This window comes from Arctopsyche grandis, chromosome 13 (assembly GCF_051622035.1).
Source record: "Arctopsyche grandis isolate Sample6627 chromosome 13, ASM5162203v2, whole genome shotgun sequence".
In the NCBI taxonomy this organism is placed as follows: Eukaryota; Metazoa; Arthropoda; class Insecta; order Trichoptera; family Hydropsychidae; genus Arctopsyche; species Arctopsyche grandis.
Window position 1 is genome coordinate 5885156 of NC_135367.1, and position 21452 is coordinate 5906607.

The 21452-nt window shown below is 34.2% G+C and overlaps 2 protein-coding genes across 2 annotated transcripts in view; both read right to left on the bottom strand.

Moving 5' to 3' along the window:
• Positions 1-21452, bottom strand: part of mei-W68 (meiotic W68) — a 106195-nt gene that overhangs the window by 40114 nt on the left and 44629 nt on the right. The gene's annotated exons all lie outside the window — the stretch shown is intronic.
• Positions 1735-21452, bottom strand: part of LOC143921341 (uncharacterized) — a 658293-nt gene continuing 638575 nt past the window's right edge. Inside the window, exon 2 of the mRNA XM_077444590.1 lies at positions 1735-2040. The gene's annotated coding sequence lies outside the window, so the exon portion shown is untranslated. The remainder of the gene's footprint in view (positions 2041-21452) is intronic.

The window sequence follows — 21452 nt, forward strand, 5'->3', positions numbered from 1 at the left end:
ATCTCCAACCATCACTTGAAACGGGAACGGGAACGGGAATTGCATGCCTTATTCTGCCATTAAATTCAATAAATAACAGTTCGAATCACCAGTATTATCAATTCGACGAAATGTCACTAGATTTATTCAACACATGTACGAATACAGATTCATTCTATACACAGTCGAGAGCCACCGTGAACTTAAAAGTGCGGGACACGTGTCCCTCATCCAATGTCAAAAAGATCGAATAATAAATTTGCACTATCAAAGCACGAAAATCAAAAAGGCAGTGCGTTGCATTTTTGCATGTAAAAAATTGAAAATTAATTATCGGTTATCGAGAGCGCAAAATGATTGATTACAATGCAGCCGCGCCGTAATTGATCTATTAGCCGAGACACTGCAATTACTCGGATACAATGCCTGATTGACTTTGCACAAAAAAAACGAATAATATAACCGGTATAGTAATAATATAGCCCGATCAAAGTGTAAATTTGATAGACCAGTCGCCTTCGACTCAAGGCTCGAGTCGAATTCAAACTTTACAAACGAGCTTTCTATACGCGTATGTGAATAATTGCAATGATGCGCCAGATACTAAATTGCTAAATGCATTAAGGAAAACGCTGTCGGGATGAGTAGACAGCACCTTGCACATGCAAACTTGACCAACGTCAACAAGAAATGCATTGAGGAATAACACAATACCAGGTGGCACTTTAACCAGTTGACGATGAGCGCTTATGGCTAGAGATTTTTATAAAATTGTTCAAGCTTGTATGCTGATTACTACACCTCATATAATGCATTAGCATACTACATATGCGTGTACTTATACGGGTATAAAGTATCAGGTTCTGCTCAAGAAATTAATTGTGAAAAAATAATTACACTTTATACTATGTACATATGTATAAAACAAAGCTAACGAATGACTGTTCTAAAACTATATTAATCTTTGATACCACATACACCCAGCGCAAAGCGAAGCTTATCAGTCACAATTTTTACCGGAATCGCCCATTTTTCGCCCTATTGGGTCTCACTTTCTGGCAATTTTGTTTTTATACTTTTACAGTTGTTTTCAGCATACCTCAACGTATTGTTGCCAAAACGTTTTTAAGTCAGTTTCCCCCAGACTTTCAAGAAGTGCGTGTTTTTTTTAGTGTTGTGAGCGTTGAGCGTAAAATATGAATTTTTGTCGATCGCCGAGAAATCAAAAATTGTCACTTTCTGGGAGGAAAATTATTCTTTTGCGGAAATTTATCGACGAACGGGGTCACATTCTACCTACAATAACTGTATTTTTTAAGAAGTATAAAAAAACAATGGACATAACCCCTGTTGAAAGAGGAAAAATGGCAAAAAAACTGACTTCTCGAGACGAACGGATTTTAAAGAGAATTTTACTTCAAAACAGTTTCAAAACTGCGTCAGAAATTAGGTCTGAGTTCATTGAAGTTGGAAAAAACAGTAAGCCTTAGAAAAGTTAAATATAAACTAAATGAACTTGGTCTATTTTAACGGCGCCGTGCAAAAAAAAAACCCTCCTCACGAAGAAAATGAAGGATACTCGTCTTTGGTAGGCCAAAGAGAAGAAAAATTGGACAGTTCAAGATTGGGAGACGATTACTTTTTCAGATGAATCCAAATTCAACCTGATAGGATCAGATGGGATGGCGCTAGTACGACGGTCTCATTAAATATTAATATACGGTCCCATTAAATATTAATATAAAAAAAACATTTTTATTTGTATTCCCTACTATTATTTGAAGTCCCCTTGATATGTTGAAAAGCTTAAAGAAGAAAAAAAAATCCATTTTTATCGATTTTTTGATTTATGAAATCTACTCCGGGTATAAAAAAAAAAGTTCATTTTTACTCCAAATTTACAATGATTCCCCTCATAATGTTATCTATTGACGAAATCGCTTTTTTTTGCTGCATATTGATGAAGAGGAGTTGTAGAAAGTAGTACGAAAACTGTTATTTTAAATTCCTTTCCTAGTCTTTTAAAATATATCGTTATTTGCATGTGATGCAACTGATAAGCTTCGCTTTGCGCTCGGTGTACATAAATAATCCAATTGATGGCTAATTTTTAAGCTTATAAAACAGCCAGCAGCTGACTCGTTGGTTGCGTTGATACTAAGCACCGAGAGAGCGCCGGGTACGATCCCGTGAGCTGACCTAGATTTGGAGTATTTCTGCAGTACTGCTGGATATGTGTGACTCCAAGTCGATTGTTTCCTATCAGAGTGTGCTAATGTATCTGATTTCATTGTTGAAGCGGTTCCTCCACCAAATTGCCAGAAACCATCCTACCCACTACGTCACCACTAATTGAATATGAATATGATTTCAAAAATGAATTATCTATAACATAGATGTCTCGTTAATTCTTATACATTATGTATTCTGTAATGTCACTGGCAAATATGTAAAATAATAAATAAATAAGTATTCAACGTAAGATGTTCTTAATAGTTATTTATCTTAAATACAACCTTACACTTTTAATGCGATAGAATATCAAGGAATTTGAACCAACTTTGGAACCAATGTTTGAAATTTCTAAAACGTGAATGTAACCTGACCAATTTGTAAACCAATTTCATAAGTTCTGAATTTTGCTTATTAATTTAATCTAAAGCAGACGTAATCATCAACCTAATCATACTTCTGTATGTCAAATACCTAAACATCATCATCATTCACAGCCATTCACCATCATCTCTCGTCTCCAACATGCTTCCTTTCGCTTTTGTTTTGGGCAACTATGTATGTATAATCCATCTCATCCCACGCATTTTGCCAAAATTATATTATCTTGGAACTATTCGTTACGTGACCTGCCCATTGCCATTTCAATTTCTTTACTCTCACCATTATTTATACTCTTTACCCACGTATTCCGGTTTGCTATGTCTCCTCAATATACCCAACATACAGTATTCCATACTTCTTTGAGTGCACTGGACCATAAATATGCAGAATTCTGGCGATACCTACATAAACATACACTAAGTACGAAAGATAAACGGCCAACTTGGAAAAGACGAATAAAAATTTCAACGGAATTAGTGTTGGTCGTTTTTATTAGTAAATGTTTTTTTTTGTTCATAAATGTCTTAGGACAATTCTAATTGCTACTGATATATTAATCATTTTCCATTTTACAATGTTTTTATTAGTATGTATAGTATTATCTTCTTTTGTTGTCATTGTACAATATACATTATAAATAGAAAAAAAACTCAAAAACCTATGTATTTACAATTAGTGTGTCCAAGAAAAAACGAACCACAATTCTTATTTTTATTATCTCATTTAAAACGTCTAAATATTCAACAAGATCTGCTAGTTGGTTTTGGGAAAAAAAATCTAGAGTGGAAAATGATTAATATGAAAATGAAAATGATTCCAATAAGAGTGCAAAGTGTTACAGATATACATAGCTAATCTTCGATAATACTTTGCAATCTATTGTAACAAGCAAATGATGAAAATAATGCCCAATTGACCATTTTCAATTGAAAAAAAATCTTATCACTTCGCACTAATAATTTTGTTTACTCTAAAATATTAGTATTTACTAAATACTGTTTATTTATTTCAGTTAAATTTTGTACCATTGTGGCATTTCAGAAGACCCTAATGCGCCATAATGGTCGAAAAAATACAGAGAGATGAGAAAAATAAAATATATGTATACATATATATGTACACAGACAAAAAATACATAATAATAACAATAATAATAAAAAACAATAGCATTATAGTAAAGTAAAAATATCAAATAATAAAATACAAAGTAGGGAATGTCTTGCACCTACATATAGCCAGCACCAATATATAAGAAAAATGATTGTAAATAGGTTTTTGAGCTCTTTTTCCTATTATGCTGTAGATTAACATTAGAATAATATAATACTACGATTACTAACCAAATTAAATTAAATTGTAAAATAGAAAATGATCAGTAGATCAGTAGCTATTAAAATAGATATAAGATGTATTGTGAACATAATTTCGTAATAATAAAAAGCATTTAAAAATCAAAAAAATATATATAAGAACCGGCCACAAATACAAAACATCCCTGCGAGGCCCAAATGGAAAAGAGAAGATCAAAATTTCACTCATACCTATATATTATATATACTTCACATTCGATTGTGAACTGGCCACAACCATTGTCGACCATTGACTACCTTATGATAAGCATTAAAAAATATATATGTATATAAGAAATTGACGATCGTATGAATAGAAACATTTGATATGTGATAAAAACGATTTTTTAAGTCTTTTATGACATTTTTTTATATATTATAATAGAGAAGCGTGTGGATTTTCAGAAAATCGACAATATTCAGTTAACGAGCGCGAATAGCTATATCGAATCGTCAGCCCCATTGATCGAAAGTGCGCCGATTCAAATACGGCACATAAATATTGTTTTCGGGCACAAAACGACCCGTCGAACCGCTTTTTTGTATTTTTTGGGGCCACCCGTCACCCCGATGATGCATAACGAATTTACATCAATTTTTATGTGCGGCGAGGGACGCGTGCTTTCGACTATTTGTTTTGTGCGACTCCTTTTTATTGCCGACATTAGCCTTTTGTCCACGCATCGCATTTTGAGGGGATGCGAAAAAAACCAACACGATCCAGGTATTCGCACACAAAGCCAAATCTGAAGTTTATTGTGAGAGAGTGTCGAATTTACGACAGTGTTGATATGGCACCGTTTCCGATGATCGAATTTCGCGATTTGCAAACGGGATATCTATTTATTTTATTTGATTTAAATTGGCACACATACAGAATAACATATAAAAAAAGAAAGCAAAGTCTCACAAATATATATATATATATATATATATATATATATATATATATATATATATATATATATATATATATATATATATATATATATATATATATATACAAATATAAATGAAAATATTATATTCCATGAACAGTGAGCACCGGGACAATCATCCATACCATCGTAAAGACGGCATATACATGCGAATTTACTATTAAATGAAGTGTTGTTATGACAAATTAGTGGATAGAACAGATTTCTACATCTGGTGAATCGGGCATTGACGTTAAAATTAATTTCGTTCAAAACAAATGTATCAAGGATGCCATTAGCAATCTTGTATAAAAATAACAAATCAGAAACCCTTCTGCGATGAGACAAAGTAGCGAACTTGAAAAAAGAGAGTCTGTCATTATAAGTTGGCAGCAATCTTACTAGACCAGTCTTATGTAGGGTTGTCAGACGTCCCGATTAATCGGGATTGTCACCAGTTTTAAGTCTCGTGTCCCGGTGTCCCAAACACACCTCTCGGGACGCCCAAATGTCCCGGTTTACTACTTTTTAAATTCCTACAGAAGTTTTTAACTCAGAATTAACATAAACTATAAACAAAAAGTCGATGTCTGGACCAGACAGTCTCTAGTAAACACTGCAGCAATATTCAACAATGAACTATTTGTCTCTGTGTTATACTTTCTGGAGACTTGTGTATGTGTAGAAGGGAGAAAAAAATGTGAATCAGGCATCAATCAATTTATCTTGAATCGATAATTTTCTTACACTCGGAATGATGACACGCAGACGTGGAATAGACACCGTCAGAACAGAAAGACTAAAAGATTCTTAGCTGAAGAAAAAGCACCAAAAACCTTGTTAGATTTTTTCACTAATCCTCTTAGGGCTGGGCCGCACCGTGCAACTTTGTCGGCCGACTTGTTGCGCGACACGAAAAAATGTATGAAAATGTGTGCGACAAACAAGTTGACGAGTGCGGCATGTCCCATCTACCTGCATGCATTGGTCTGGTCGCCCTTAACCAAGTTGTTCGCAAGTTGAGCGGTGCGGCCCGGCCCTTAGTGAAATCTATCTTTGGTTTCTTTATTGTAATTGTATCATTTACATACATATATTAAAAATAGATATTTTAAATACTATCACTTCGATTGAAATTATATCCATAGAAATGTCAATGATCTGATTTTTTTGGGGGGGGGGGGGTGTCCCGGTTTGACTTGCATGAAATCTGACAACCCTACTTATGGGATAAATGGCGCAGAAAACGATTCTGAATTGTCTCTAAATGATCTATGTATATGGGTTTGGTAACAAGGAGACCATATGACTGAAGCATTCTACTCCATATTACTACGAACCAAACTGTTATAGAGCAATATCAGAGTATGCGGATTCTTAAAGGGCTTCGCAACTCGACAGATAAATCCCAACAGCTTATACGAATTAGTAACTATATGGTAAACTTTTTCGCGGATGTTGTCTAATCTTTAATTTGCACGAGTGTGTGTAATTAAAGGTGGGGGGGCTCAGCTTGGAAATTTAGCTCGCAGTGATTGGTCGACTGCTAGCGAATCGCGTTAAGGAAAATCCGTGTTAGAGTGACGCCCACTAATACCGTACCTGAACACGCCCACGCAAGGTTCAATCAATTCGAAACGATAACAATAAACAGGTGATTATATTAAGAATTCAAAAAATTCAATTCATATATGTATGTCAATTCAAAACTGGTAAATAAGTGACTCTTATTGTGGTAGTGGTTGTTCGCAGTCCGTGTCAGCGGTTGTATGTTGAAAGTTCAGGGTTCAAATCTGAGAGTATGGTGGTTTGAATTGGATACAGCTGCTGATTAGAGATTTAATAAAGCAATGCGCGACTCTCCTACTACATAGTATATGTACGTATGTATGTATATGAGCCAGCAGAATTCAACCGAGCACAGTGGAGGACCTGGATTAGTTGAGGAATCAATTGATGAACAAAATTGGTTGGCTTTGATATCCAAATATTATGGAAAAACTCTAGACGATGTACTCACTTAATAAATATCGTGTTCTTGTTTAGATATGTGTACAAATGTATTTGTTTATTTATTGAAAAATCAACATGCAACAGATGTAGAGATTCATAAAAATAAAGAATAAATATAACAAAATAACCGGTCTCCGTGACGAGACAGAATGTTAAATTACAGAAAACGCAAATATCGGAAGGCAAAGATCGAAAATCGAAAGATCTTAAGTCGAAAGATCAAAAAAAAATGGTGCATGGTAAACGGGTACATACTCACTTAATTTGCGCGAGCAGGATACAACAGGAACAAGAGGAACAGGCTTTTCCTCCGGTATTAAGGTGCGCGCGCAGAATACGGGAGGAATAGCATGTTCCTCTTCTTCCTGTTGTACCCTGCTCGCGAAAATTAAGTGAGTATGTACCGTTTACCATGCACTCTTTTTTTTTGATCTTTCGACTTAAGATCTTTCGATTTTCGATCTTTGCCTTCCGATATTTGTGTTTTCTGTAATTTAACATTCTGTCTCGTCACGTAGACCCCAAAATAACACCTGAGGCCAATTATAGATTTTTACAAAATACATAATATATCTAGTACATATAGACAAACAAATGAAAAAGAAAAGAATAAAAACTAATATGTGACTAAATAGGACAATGCATAATTAAACATAAAGTGGTATAATATACATAATTGTATAAACATAAAGTGATATAATATAATTGGATAAAGAATATATAAATGGGTGCTACTTTAGTATGCGGTCTACCTTAGCATGCGATCTACCTTTGAATAGCAGTCGACTATTTTTACTTTATCTATGTACGTAGTAGCAATAGATGAAGTTTTGTGATCATACGAAAATTCGAAATCGAGATTTTGACTGATTCGAACTCATAATCGATTACTGATCACGTTTTCAAGATCTAGAAAAAATGTGTGTGTATTTTGGGGATTTTTTGAACAGCGTTAGTCTTATCGAACCGAAACTTAGTATCGGTTACTGAAATTCTTATCGACACGACGTAAATTTTTTTTTAATTTTTAAGTTGACCGGAAATGGTACCTCCCCTTATAGGTGTCCTCGTTTTTTTATGTTTTTGAATTCAATTATCTTCCAAACCGTTAACTTAATCGGATTAAATCTTTTTTACATGTACTAGTTTTTTTTTTTGTAGCGTAGCAACGAAATGTTTATAACAATTTTTATTTTTTCCTGCCTCCCCATAATGTTGTCGAAGCATTTCTATCAAAATATCGTCAGCAGATACATATCTCTTAACCAAATCTTAAATGAATAGGGCCAACCTTAACTTAACCTAACCTATCCTGACCCTTAAATAAATAGGTGTTCGCTGCTAAGATATGTTTTTTTTTGTGAAAATATTGATGAAATATAAAACATAAAAAAAAATATCTTAGCAGCCAACACCTATTTATTTAATGGTCAGGATAGGTTAGGTTAAGTTAAGGTTGGCGCTATTTCCACTACACAAAGTAAATCTCAGCTGAATTTTAAACGAAGTAAACACGGAAATGAATTGCCAAATATAAATTATCGACTCGAAATCTAAAATGAGATACACAAACCTACTGACTATTGCATACATACATATATTATAGTATAATATTGATTATGCAAAGACACGCCTCGTTTGTGCCAAAACCAGAATGTGGTAACATTTTGACACGGCACAGTTCGTCTGAATTCAGGCGAACGAAAAATCATGTCTGGTATAAATCATAGACGAAGCTAGTCCAACGTATAAATAAAACGTTAACGGCGAAGACCGCTTAATTAAAGCCATACGTTTGAATGATTATAGGCCATCGAAAACGAATAAGTTATATGCGTATGCGGGTGACACGTAGGTAAACCGTCCAATTATCAAACGAAGAAAAAATCAATTATTCTATACCTACCTAAAGACATAAAAGTCAGCTGAACGAACACACCTGCTCGGGAAAATTTCTATTGTAATATATGTATCATATATTACCGAGTGTCTATAAAAGAAAATCCAAATCAACCACAGAAAATTGTAGAAGCTAAGCAATTGTTGAAGTATCGTGTAGATATGTTTGTCTTTCTTGACAAAATCTGATATAATTATAAAATTATAAATAATTGAGTCGTTATATTTGTAAATGGCGTAAGTCAATTTTTCTTCATTTCGAGAAATGTCTCGCAAAACATTAAATATGATGTTGAACGTTTAACAATATTTTAAAAAACTGGTGCTATATAATACATTTATTCTACTTTTTCGAAATTCTGGGGAATTCTATAGAATTAAATTCTATAGAATTCTATAGAATTAAAAGTAGTGATAAAAATTTGTGAATTAAATCAAACTGAAATATGGTTTTTGGAACTGAAAATTGTACTTTCGCCACTTTCAAATATAGCAGCTCAATTATAAAAAACCCAAATCGACCGTCTTTTGTCAGAGTTTGCTAGTTTCATCTAAGATTAGTCATACGGTTTCATGCAAAATTTACACCGACAAATTCATTCCAAATTTGTCATCCATTCCAATCCAAATTTTCATGTTTTCCTTTCCAGAAGACAAGTGGGAGCCCACTGAAGATACAATCTCAAGAAAGCTTCTAATTATATAGCAAATAGTACAGAATTTTAACATGAATTACGTTCGAACTAGACTATCACTTCCGGAAAACAGATTAAATTTATTTGATTACTTAACCTTAAGACGAAACAAAATATCATCATCATTTACAGCCATTTGCCATTCACTGCTTCAATTCATCTGTTTCGCGCTTCTCATCCATCTCACCCCATACATTTTTCCAATTTCATCCACTCATCTTCCATGCGGCCCTTTTTCACCCTTGTACATTCTCTCGAGTGCCATTCCAGCACTTCTTTCGTTAATTTCAATCTCTCCACTATATCAACTACCCTTGTCATATTTTTCACCCACGTATTCCGTTTTTTATCTCTCCTCGTTATGCCGAGTATGCAGAGTTTCATAATTCAACATTCTCTCCGGTAAAATTCCAGCCCTCCAATTGTCCAAATTCCATTCATTATTTTAGCACAAAACAAAGATCTGCGTCGATACGATATACGATATTTCAATTAAAACGAAAGCCTAGAGTAAAAATAGGTACTAATTCTGGCTGAGAAATACTATTTTCTGACAATTGTTACATCTACAAATATTCAGCTAAATCCTATCACCAGTAAATCCTATCAGAGAAAAAAGTCGATTCACTTCCAGGCGACTAAAATCTTGAAAAAATAATGCTTTTCATAGACTAATACAAAGCTTCATTATGATTAGATTAGTGCTTAAGTTATTCTCAAAATTTATTCACAAACCAATTTCCTACAAACCATTAAAACGAAATCGTATATCGATGCTTAGTACCTATGTATGTATATATGTGCCAAAAACTTGAATTCAAAATTTTAATACTTTGTTGTATTGTTATTCGTAGGTATTTGTTTAGATGAGCTAGCAGTATGGCTCGGTGGTTGCGTTTATGTTTAGCACCAAGAGGTTACCGGGTTCGATCCCATACTAATATTTAATATTGCAAGTCAGACTTGGTTATTTGTGACTCCAAGTCGATCGTTTCTTATCAGAGTTCGCCAATTTATCTGATTTCATTATTGAAACGGTTCCACCACCAAATTGGCAATAATCATCCTACCCAATATTTCACAAATATCTAAATTTGATTTATGCAAAAAATTATGTACAAGTCTAAATCTATAGATGTCTCTATGGATTAATTAATTGTTAAGTTCATGCTCTTCAGCCTCTCGAAAACAGCGATTTATGTAATAATGTTTGTAATTAATTGTCTAGGAAAGCACATTGTGGTCTAGTTGTTAGGCCTTTCTGGTATACATATATCTATGTGAAATAATATAAAAATAAAATAAATGATGGAGGAAAATGTATGACGATTTTCCCCCAATATGATGCACAAAACATCCGAGGGCGGCACTTATTAACCCAATTAACTTTTTGACGGAATAAATTGAAGCTGTGATAGCCTCTGTATAAAACTTAAATTGAACGACCCTCCCTCCGATGTCGAGACCATATGTCGAGAGATATTCGTGCAGATAGCGACGATACACACGAAAGCCACGTTTGATGTTGGCTTTTTCATTGTCGAACATCGATTCGATCGAAGCACAAACAAACATACACATCTTCACAAGAGCACACGCTCGGATAAGCCGAATACGTCTACGTTAACAATGGCGATATCAAACGCAATAATATGCAGAATTTATCCGCCAAACGTGACGTGTGTAGTAGTCCGTAGGTATATATGTATATGTATGTATGTATGTGTGTATAGATGTGCAAGTGCAACGTGACGTAGCGCAATGATAAAATGCACATCGTGTGCACGTAATGGACGCTAAGTGTAAAAGGCAATATAAGTCTCGAGGGGGGTATCAATTAAAGTTTCCATATTCAATGTTACTCTTGCAATTGCGATAAATTATAGTTAGTGGTCGCAGTTAAAGGGTTGACATATGACCGTGTCTAAATTCGCTGCACGATCGCTATCCGTGTGTATATGCGCAATATTTGAAATTTTAATTATCAACGTTGGTTGTGGTGAAAGTTACATATGTAGATTGGATTTTTCATTCAATTTTTATAAATAATTAATTTAATTGCTGAAAAAAATTTACAACCTAACGATATACATTTTGGTAACTGATAAGTTTCAGTTCGATGGGTTTAACAGTGTTGAAATTATCTTCAAAATTTTTAATTTATATTAATTAAAATTTAGATTTTTTCATGATGCCATTACGGGTTGCGGCTGAGCTACAACTATGGTACTGTAATTAAATTTATAGATTACTAGCTGAACCCGGCATGCGTTACAATGCCACAATAATGCATGCAATTCCCGTTCCCGTACCCGTTCTCGTTTTCGTTCCCATTTGTCGTGAAAACGCAGACAGTGAACACATTTGAAATTATTGCGTTGCAATGACACTCATTCCCGTTTTTGGGCGATTTTTTTTCACAGTAATCTTCCCGGGCATGCATACAACAAATCCTGAAAGTTCATCTTATAAGCATCTCCGACACCGAGTGGAAACTCTTCTCTGTTTTGCGCAGCTCTTATCCGATGTATGTATGTATATGGCGGACGCATCAACAAGTATGGAGATTTCAAAAAAACAAAGTTTTGAATTCCAGGAGTATATGTTGTGCCTAGAGATATTTAATAAAATAAATACACGTGAACGAGGCGCACAACCAATCAGCGTGAAGTGGTCCACTTGGACTAAAACGTTTGACCAATTAGAGCAATGGGTGCATTTTAAACATCCGCTATAGGGATGTGGCGTTTCGAAGCGGGGTAGTGGGGAGGTGGGGACCTGATCGTCTGACATGTGCTCCTGATATTGAGCACCTGACTTGGAACGGGTGACGTCAGCGTCAGATGCACTGCGCGAGAGCGTACACACATACACGCATCTACGAAGCGTGTAATACGCGCACTCAACAGTTTACTATTAATACATGCGCGTGCCTATAAATTACCTTACATTATATTTATATATAACACTAGTTGAACCCGGCATTCGTTGCAACGCCACAATAACGCATGCAATTCCCAATCCCGTTCTCATTCCCTTTCCCATTTGTCATACATTTGAAATAATTCAATTGTTTGTTTATTTTACCCAACAATGCAGGTGTTGCAATGTCTACCCTAACAACGGGACAATTCGTTGCAATGACACTCATTCACGTTTTTCCCGTTTCCGTTCCCGTTTTTGGGCGATTTTTTTCACAGTAATCTTCTCGGACTTGCATACAACAAATCCTGAAAGTTCCATCGTAATCGGTGCAGTGGTTTAGGAGCCTATTCGAGACAGAAAGACAGACAGACAAACATTGATTTTTATATATAAAGATATAACTTTATTTTAATTCGTGTGTCGATTCCTTCCCGAAACCACCTGTTGAAATCAACAGGCACAACACTAGTAATTAATAAGTCTTAATTTGTATACCACACTCGTCATTTAGGAGCAATCTATGTATTAATACGCGTTTGCATAATTGATTGAAATAAAGCACATAAACATAGGGATAATATTTTTTTCATGGCTGTAAAATAAATTACAAGACAGATGTCAAAACGACATTTAATGTCAAATTAACATCTCTAAAATATCTAATTTGACTAGAAATAGGGCTATTTTGCCGGGCCGATATATGGTACCCGAAATAAATATGTATGTATATCTAGATTTTTTGAAAGATTTTTACATTCAGTACAAAATTACGGTACAAATAGTTTCTAAGCGAAAAACGAGCACATTATCATACATCGTTCAATTAAACCACACACCGAATGACGCAAAAATGGGTCAAGTTCATACGGTTCAAGCTAGCCCGCATCGGAGAGACGCTAATTGCACAGATTCCACTTATTAAGTCGTTAAAACTGTCAAACGATCAATCGAAACGTAAACACGTCTACTGAGAAGCTCGAGCAGATTTTTTTCCCTATTTTTTCAATACTTTTTATTGCGAAACACATTTTAATTTACAGCATGACCTTTGTTCCCGATATCGAGCATGTCTCGCGCGGTGCTTTTGCGAGCAAATTGAAAGCTTTTGTGCGCGCGCGCTTTTGAAGCTCGAATGCACCCCGTTGCACAATGGGACGCATCTCACAATGCAGCCAGCAGACACCTGTGCCTCTTTGAATGCTTTCCGTACAAACACTTAACGCTGGAGCATTCAAGCCGTCATACTTTACGTTTCATTTTCATTTTTACCGGCTCGTATGTCGTGCACCGTCTTCTAAGCAATCTGCACGCGTGCTTGACAAACAAAAGGTGCATCGGTGTAATATCGAGCGCCAAATGGTAATTAAATATTCGTCGTAACGTTTCAGCAGCCGCCAGCCCGCATCGATAGTGGCGAAACGCGAGGAAGGAAGTGCAAGAAAGTAAAAAAAGGGAATGAATTGTAGTTTAATATGGCGATCGGCTAGATAAAGCCCTTACGTCCGTCAATACCTACGTGCGTTTGGCGGGATCACAATTAAAGTTGAATTCTTAGTCGGAAGGGTTGCGCGTCTGCTGCTAGGGGTGAAACGGTCCATGGGATGTGGTGAAAAAAATGAATAAAAGCACCGTTGCTTCGGTCTTGCTGAATAGGGCAAAGTGTGAAAAGATTTGAATGAAGCTATGCAATGTGTTGTAAAAAAGTTATCAAGATTTGACACCGTGCGTGCTTGTTTATAGTTTGTTTTTTCATACAATTCTTACTCTGTTATCTCTTCTATCGAATTTTGTGTTTAAAAAATATTTCATATTACAGAAAACCGTTACGAGAACATTTGTGCAAAAAATAATAATAATAAATGTCAAATGTGAATACGGTATATCTATTTTTGTTTTACATACATATATATGTATATCCAGCAGTATGGCTCGGTGGTTACTGGGTTTGATCCCGTGCTAATATTTAATAATGCTGTTTAAAATCAGAGTTTGCTAATTTATCTGATTTCATTGTTGAAACGGTTTCTCGTTAAATTGGCAAAACCATTCTACCCACTATAAAGAATGAGATAGGCACCTCACATTGAGGGAGCGAAATGCAAGGCGATGCGGGGTATATCCTCAATATATCCAATATTTAATCGCCATAGTTCTTTATCAACTAAAAATAAAATAAAATTATATCGCGCGCTCATACTACCATTATTAACCTATGCCTCACCTGTATGGAATAACGCCTCGAATACTAACCTTTCCAAGCTCCAAGTAATACAAAATAGATCCCTAAAAATAATTTATAACACATCAATATATACTAACTTGAAAAAACTGCATGCCATATATAATATTCCGTTAGTTACAGACATTACTAACAAACTAACCACTAGATTCTATGACAGAATCAATAATAACCATACTAACACACTTATAAAGAATTTCGGTGATTATAACAAAATTTCTATACCCTTCAGGTATATATACATATGTACACAATTTACCAAAACACAATCTGCTTTAGGTCATCGACTTTAGAGTCTTTAATTAATATTATGTATTATGAGCATTTATAAGAATTGTAAATAGGTTTTTGAGCTCTTTTTCCTATTATGCTGTACATTAACATTAGAATAATATAATACTATGATTACTAACCAAATTAAATTAAAATTGTAAAAAATAGAAAATGATCAGTAGATCAGTAGTAGCTATTAAAATATATATAAGATGTATTGTGAACATAATTTCGTAATAATAAAAAGCATTTAAAAATCAAAATCAATTCTACCCACTATGTCAACATTATTTGATTATGATTTCAAATTTATAATCCATAAATGTATTGTATATATTAATCCATAATACCATATATGTCTCTCAGGGACAAGTTTAATACCATATATGTATGTCTCTCAGGGGCAAGCCGTAACATTGGAAAATATAAATTTTATGTATATTCGATTGTAATTTAATTCCAGTCATCAGCTACTATGTACACTAAATGAAAAAAATTATATGAATTATTTCATCATCATATAAAGCATTGATTCATACACAAAATTTGTAGATGCAATATATACATACATACATATAATATAAATAATACATTTTTATATAAAGCGGAATTCAATAAAATTAACTGTCGACTATCGTTTATCCTATGTCAAAAAGTATCACCAGAAAAGGTGCAAAAGAGAAAACCATTAATTTATGTCAACGTTTAGGCCACCGGTGGATTGAACGCATCTCTATTGTATTCCAGACAAATTATGTGAAGCTTCACATTTTTTTGTGTCGTGTTTAACCTAAATAACGCCATGCTTTGATTGTGTTCCTTCCCTATCTGATAGTGCGATCTTGTCTACCTTTTTCAGGACCGTATTGGACGCATCCCAGGTCAAAATATAGGTATAATGGTATAAAAAGTTCAACAATCACCATTCGAATTGCACAAAGAAGCCAGATAACTTTTTTCTATATTTATTATAGTCTACTTTTTCAATTATAATGCATTTAAATATGTACTTTTGTTTCAGTAAAATGGTACACATTGTCATCTATTCATTCGGAATGTAATTTAAAAATATATCCGATACGTCCCTTGTAAGAAATATATTGCTTATCACTACCCATCAGAAAGCTCGTGTGTGGCATGGAGTTAAGTTTTACCAAAACATTGGCAATGTGGCAAGCACACGACACCTTTCTCAGAAATTGTGCAACCTTCCAGTAGCCGTTTAAATCTAGACGATGAAAAAAATTGTCTCGTAATCTTTAATACAGATTGGAAGCTGCGAAACGAAGCGAAAGGTGTGAGAAGTTGGCGACGGGTGAAGATAATGCGTTTAAAACCACACATGAAAACGTGTAAATAAAACGGTTTACTGCAATCGTTATGGCGAACCGCGCGACTCAGACTAGTTTATATTCGCAAATATAAACTGCAACGCACATATGTAGTTAAAAACAAACTGTTTTGAAAGGGAAGACGACCATAAATCTTGCATTGGCAAATTGACTTTTGTTCCCGACTCTTAAATGTTGGCATAATATAATGTATACCTACTTCATTCACGATCTCACTTTAAAGTAGTCAATCGATGAGATAAAAATTGCACGATTTATTTTCTAAATTACATAATTTCACTTATATCTATACATTTAAGCTTTAGGTCATCGACTTTGAGTCTTTAATTAATATTATGTATTAGATGTACTATGAGCATTTATATGAATTGTAAATAGGTTTTTGAGCTCTTTTTCCTATTATTCTGTACATTAACATTAACATTAGAATAATATAATACTACGATTACTAACCAAATTAAATTAAATTGCAAAATAGAAAATGATCAGTAGATCAGTAGCTATTCAAATAGATATAAGATGTACTGTGAACATAATTTCGTAATAATAAAAAGCATTTAAAAATCAAAAAAATACATATAAGCCAGCAGTATGGCTCGGTGGTTGCGTTTATGTTTAGCACCGAGAGGTTACCGGGTTCGATTCCGTGCTAATCTTTAATGCTGCTGGTCAGACTTGGATAATTGTCGGGCTCCGAGTTGATCGTTTCCTATCAGAGTTTGCCATTTTATCTGATTTCATTGTTGAAGCGGTTCCTCCATCAAATTGGCAAAAACCATCCTACCCGCTATTTCATTTATGTACAATATGTACAATTCTAAATGCATATACGTATGTCTGAATGGATTAATTAATTATTAATTTTATGTTCTTCAGCCTCTCGAAATATAGCGATTTATGTAAAAAAATGTTTCAATGTTTGTCTAGTTACAATTACAAAAATACAATTGATTTTGGAGTTTTCTATATTTTAAATTATTATGATTGATTACTGATTTTTTATTATTGATTATTGATTATTTATAAAGAACCTGATATATGTATTATTAATATCTGTATTTCTGAATCTGTATTATTCTGGCTGAAATAAATTAGCATTGATACTGACTTTTTATTAAGACACTGTCAATTTTTATAAAATATTTTTATCCTTGTCGGGGGGGGGGGGAAGGTTATTTGCACTTAATTAATTAATTGCGGTTAATCTTCAGGGGTTTTTGACCGGGGGTATGTGTCCAGGGGGTAAGTGTCCTAGAACCTCGTTTATATACATACATACGTACATATATTGGATGTTGAGTACTGTGAAATGCCTAAAAGAGGGAAATTCAAGAGAAAATCTTATGAATATACATACCTATTGTAGAAAGACTTTACTGGACGCGAGAATGAAGTATTTAAAAAATCCTCCCGATTTTCATTTTTTTAACAATTACAACTAAATATAATTTTGAACAGGATATTCACTATATGTGTGAAAATAAATTTATCAACGATTTACATTTTCATTTGATAGCATCGAGTGAGGTTTATACTATCAAATTAAAATATAGATATTATTATTATTATGCACATATGAAATAGCGGTAGTATACTATACGTACATATGTATGTAGATGTGTGGCACGCGAGTCGTCCTTTGTGCAAACACAGAAGAGGCAGACGAGGAAACATGGATACGTGCGCACGAAGGGTTTCCAACAAAGTTTGTAGGTAAAACACATCCATCTAGGCGTGTTATCCGCACCGGTTAATGGACCCCAATGGGTTATCAGCGATCGCTGAATCATGAAGAGCGATGCGGGCCCCGTGGGGGTGGAAGGGTGGGATGGAGCCAGCGACCTGCTTACGTCAAAGGCCTTTGTGTGAACCTCGGAAAACCCCATCCCACACGACCCCCCGACACGTACATTTTCATCCTACAATATAAAACCATAGCCGAAAATAAAATTATTCAATTTTATTAAATTTTTGGCGTAGAGCTACTACGTAGTCTATTTGTGAGGATATGTAATAGGACCAGCCGCTCGATTCCTACTTACATACATATGTACATCATTCAATAGAGCGAGAATGATTTTCTGTAACATGATAACACTGTTCGACAAATGACGACTTTTTTTGGTTCAGAGAAGAGATATGACTTTTATTATATGTAGATCTATGCCCAGTGAATACGAATCTGGTAATAAAAATGTTGATTGGCTCGACATTTGGAAATATACATACATGTGTTTTTTAAATCGCACGATTTTTCTATATCTTGCTGTTGTTCGGTCGATATCTCAAAATCTGTCAATTCTCTGTTCAAAATGAATATTGCAATCTATAGTCGGGTATTTTATCTTTCATTTGTAGCACTTTTCAGCTTTCAAATCTCTCTAAGTAGTCGTCCAGTTCAAATCAAAAGTCAAAAGTACGTATTTTCACTTGGGATTTTTTCCCACTGTGTATACTATTTTATATCGAGTATTTTCTATTGAAACATGTTCATTGGGATAGTATTCTGGCCACAAAATTTTATTTTCGTTTAAAAGGGTTAATTGGAAGTGTGCTGAATTTTAAATCGGTAAAATTGCGAGCACATCAGTGGGTTCGATCCGCTATACTGCTGGTTAGATTTGGGGATATTTGTGACTCCAAATCGATCGTTTCTTATCAGAGTTTGCCAATTTTATGTGATTATTGTTGAAACGGTTCCTCAAATTTGGCAAAAAATCATCTTTCCTGTTGTAATCTTTATGTACAAATCTAAAATCCATAGATGTCTCAATGGAATAATTCTGTAATTAATTAATTAATTAATTGGTATTTCGTGTTCTTCAGCTCCTGGAAATACAGTGATTTATGTAATAATAAAATGCTGCATTGTTTGTAATTATTTGTCCAGGAAGGCGCATCGGGGTCTTCCTGTCAAGCCTTCCTGGTATATATCTATGTAAAAATAAAATAAATATGATTATAGCGTATAGACATTCTCCATTCTTATTACTACTCCCATATAAACACATCTTACCGAAGAAGAATTACATAAACAAATCCTACGATTATTGCGATGGCAAAACTAGAATCCGAACATATACATATGTAGTACATTCAAACATTGAATATATAGAAAGCAGAATTTGTGCTGACATAGCAGCAATTCATTATAACTATAGTGATATAAAAATTCTATTTAAATATACAATAAATCAAAAGCTTTAATAATGAGGACTAAAGACTAAAGACTACTTAATCATGAGGAAAGGGGTGGTCTATTGACCACCCGTTAATGGGTGTGTGTGTGTGTGGGTACAATAGACGAGCAGTAGTAATAATTCAGTAGAGAATGGTGCAATCGTCTACCCGTATATCCTGGCGCGTGTCCTGTCCTACACCTGGACTCCTGAACTGCCACCTTGCTGCAGCGGTTACGTCTTCAGACCGTCAAGAGTCATCGACCGTCTCATCCACAGCTTGCGACTATGTACCTGCTCATTCTTCTGCAGAAATCAACGACAGGGTGTCAATGTGCAAGCTGGTTTCGCTAATGCTGAAAAGATCGCGATCGGATGCAGCCGCAATTGTTACAATCGTTGCAAAACACCTCAAAGATACTCGCACTCACACTCGGAACTTAAGTACATGGTGGGTTAAACGATCCTTAATGTGTATGAGTCAAAATAAAACTCATCAGAATTAGTAATACTATGATGGAAAATCTTTTTCTATTCATAACGATTTTACTCGAAATTTCGGTTCATATTTCAGAGTAATATATTTCGAATCTTAAACAAAGTTACATACATATGAGTCATTATATTTTTAAGTTGCGTTAGTCCAATTTTCAGTTCCAAAAACAATATTTCTGTTTGACTTAATTCACAAATTATTAACACTTATTTTAATTTGATATGTCTAAAATCTCGGAAAAGCTGAATAAGCGTATTACAGGCCACCAGTATTTTTATATATTGTTAAAAGCAAAACATTACATTTAATGTTTTGCGAGATATTCCTTGAAATAAAGAAAAATGAACTTATACCACTTTCAATTATAGTGGCTCATACATACATATGTATAGATATAGTTCTTGGATTTATGTATTGTAATATCCTCATTTTAGTTTCTTGGAAATAATGTATATAAATAAATCTCAAAGTACATAATCGTAAGTTCTGAAACATAACATTTAGAAAGATTGTCCCTTGTCAGAGATAATAGTCGAAACATACAAAACCATAGAAAAATTAGTTATGTACATATATCAAAGTCATTGTTTCTTCCGGATAAAATTCTTTCCCAAGAAAATTTACTATGTGGAAAACTATAAAAATCTTTGACACGGGGAAATTTTCTGATGAATTTTAAAATGTGAGACATTTATGTAAACCGAATAGTAAGTCTACAATACAACAAGAATGCTTATGTACTTACATATGTAATTTATTATAATGATTCAATTTTTGAAGTCAAGAATTACTTATTTATGTATGAGAAATACCTCAACTTGTCATAAAATTATTATTTAATTGATATTCCGACAAGTATGTTGAAGTCTCGTGGTATAAATTTTCATTTTTTCCTCTCAAGATATCCATATAGAATACAAAGGACAAAAAATATACAAATAATATAATATAGGTATTTTCCTTAAGTTTGTAATATAACTTATATTGATTACTGTTACCATGTATCACAAATGACAGATAATTCTAGGCTTGCCAAAATCCAGATACAAAACAAATGTTTAGTAAACAGACACGGCGATCATTTTTTGCGAGGTTTCTTTCAATTACAAAAAAATCACTTAAGATAATTCCATATAAGAAATAGTCCCGTAAAATAAGTGGAATATACTCAAGGCGATCTAAATTGAACCGTTCTCGGAATTCGATACGGAATACAATTCAACTTTTTGCCGTTTCATTCAACGTCAAAGAAGTTGCAAATTTATTATACCTTGGCACGCGTTGCACACGTCGCGATGCATTTTTAATCGCAATACAATGCTTGCAGCCGTGGTCAAGAGAGATCACTGAGATGGATCAACTCTCAAGGAGGACAACAAAACTTTTTGCTTCATATTTCGAGGAACGCCTCTTAATTTTCAATCAGATTGCGAAAAATTCATTACGATGCCGTTCAGCGACAAACACGACAACACGTCGAATGCAATCATAACAAGGTTAATTGTGGCGATGCGTAAACG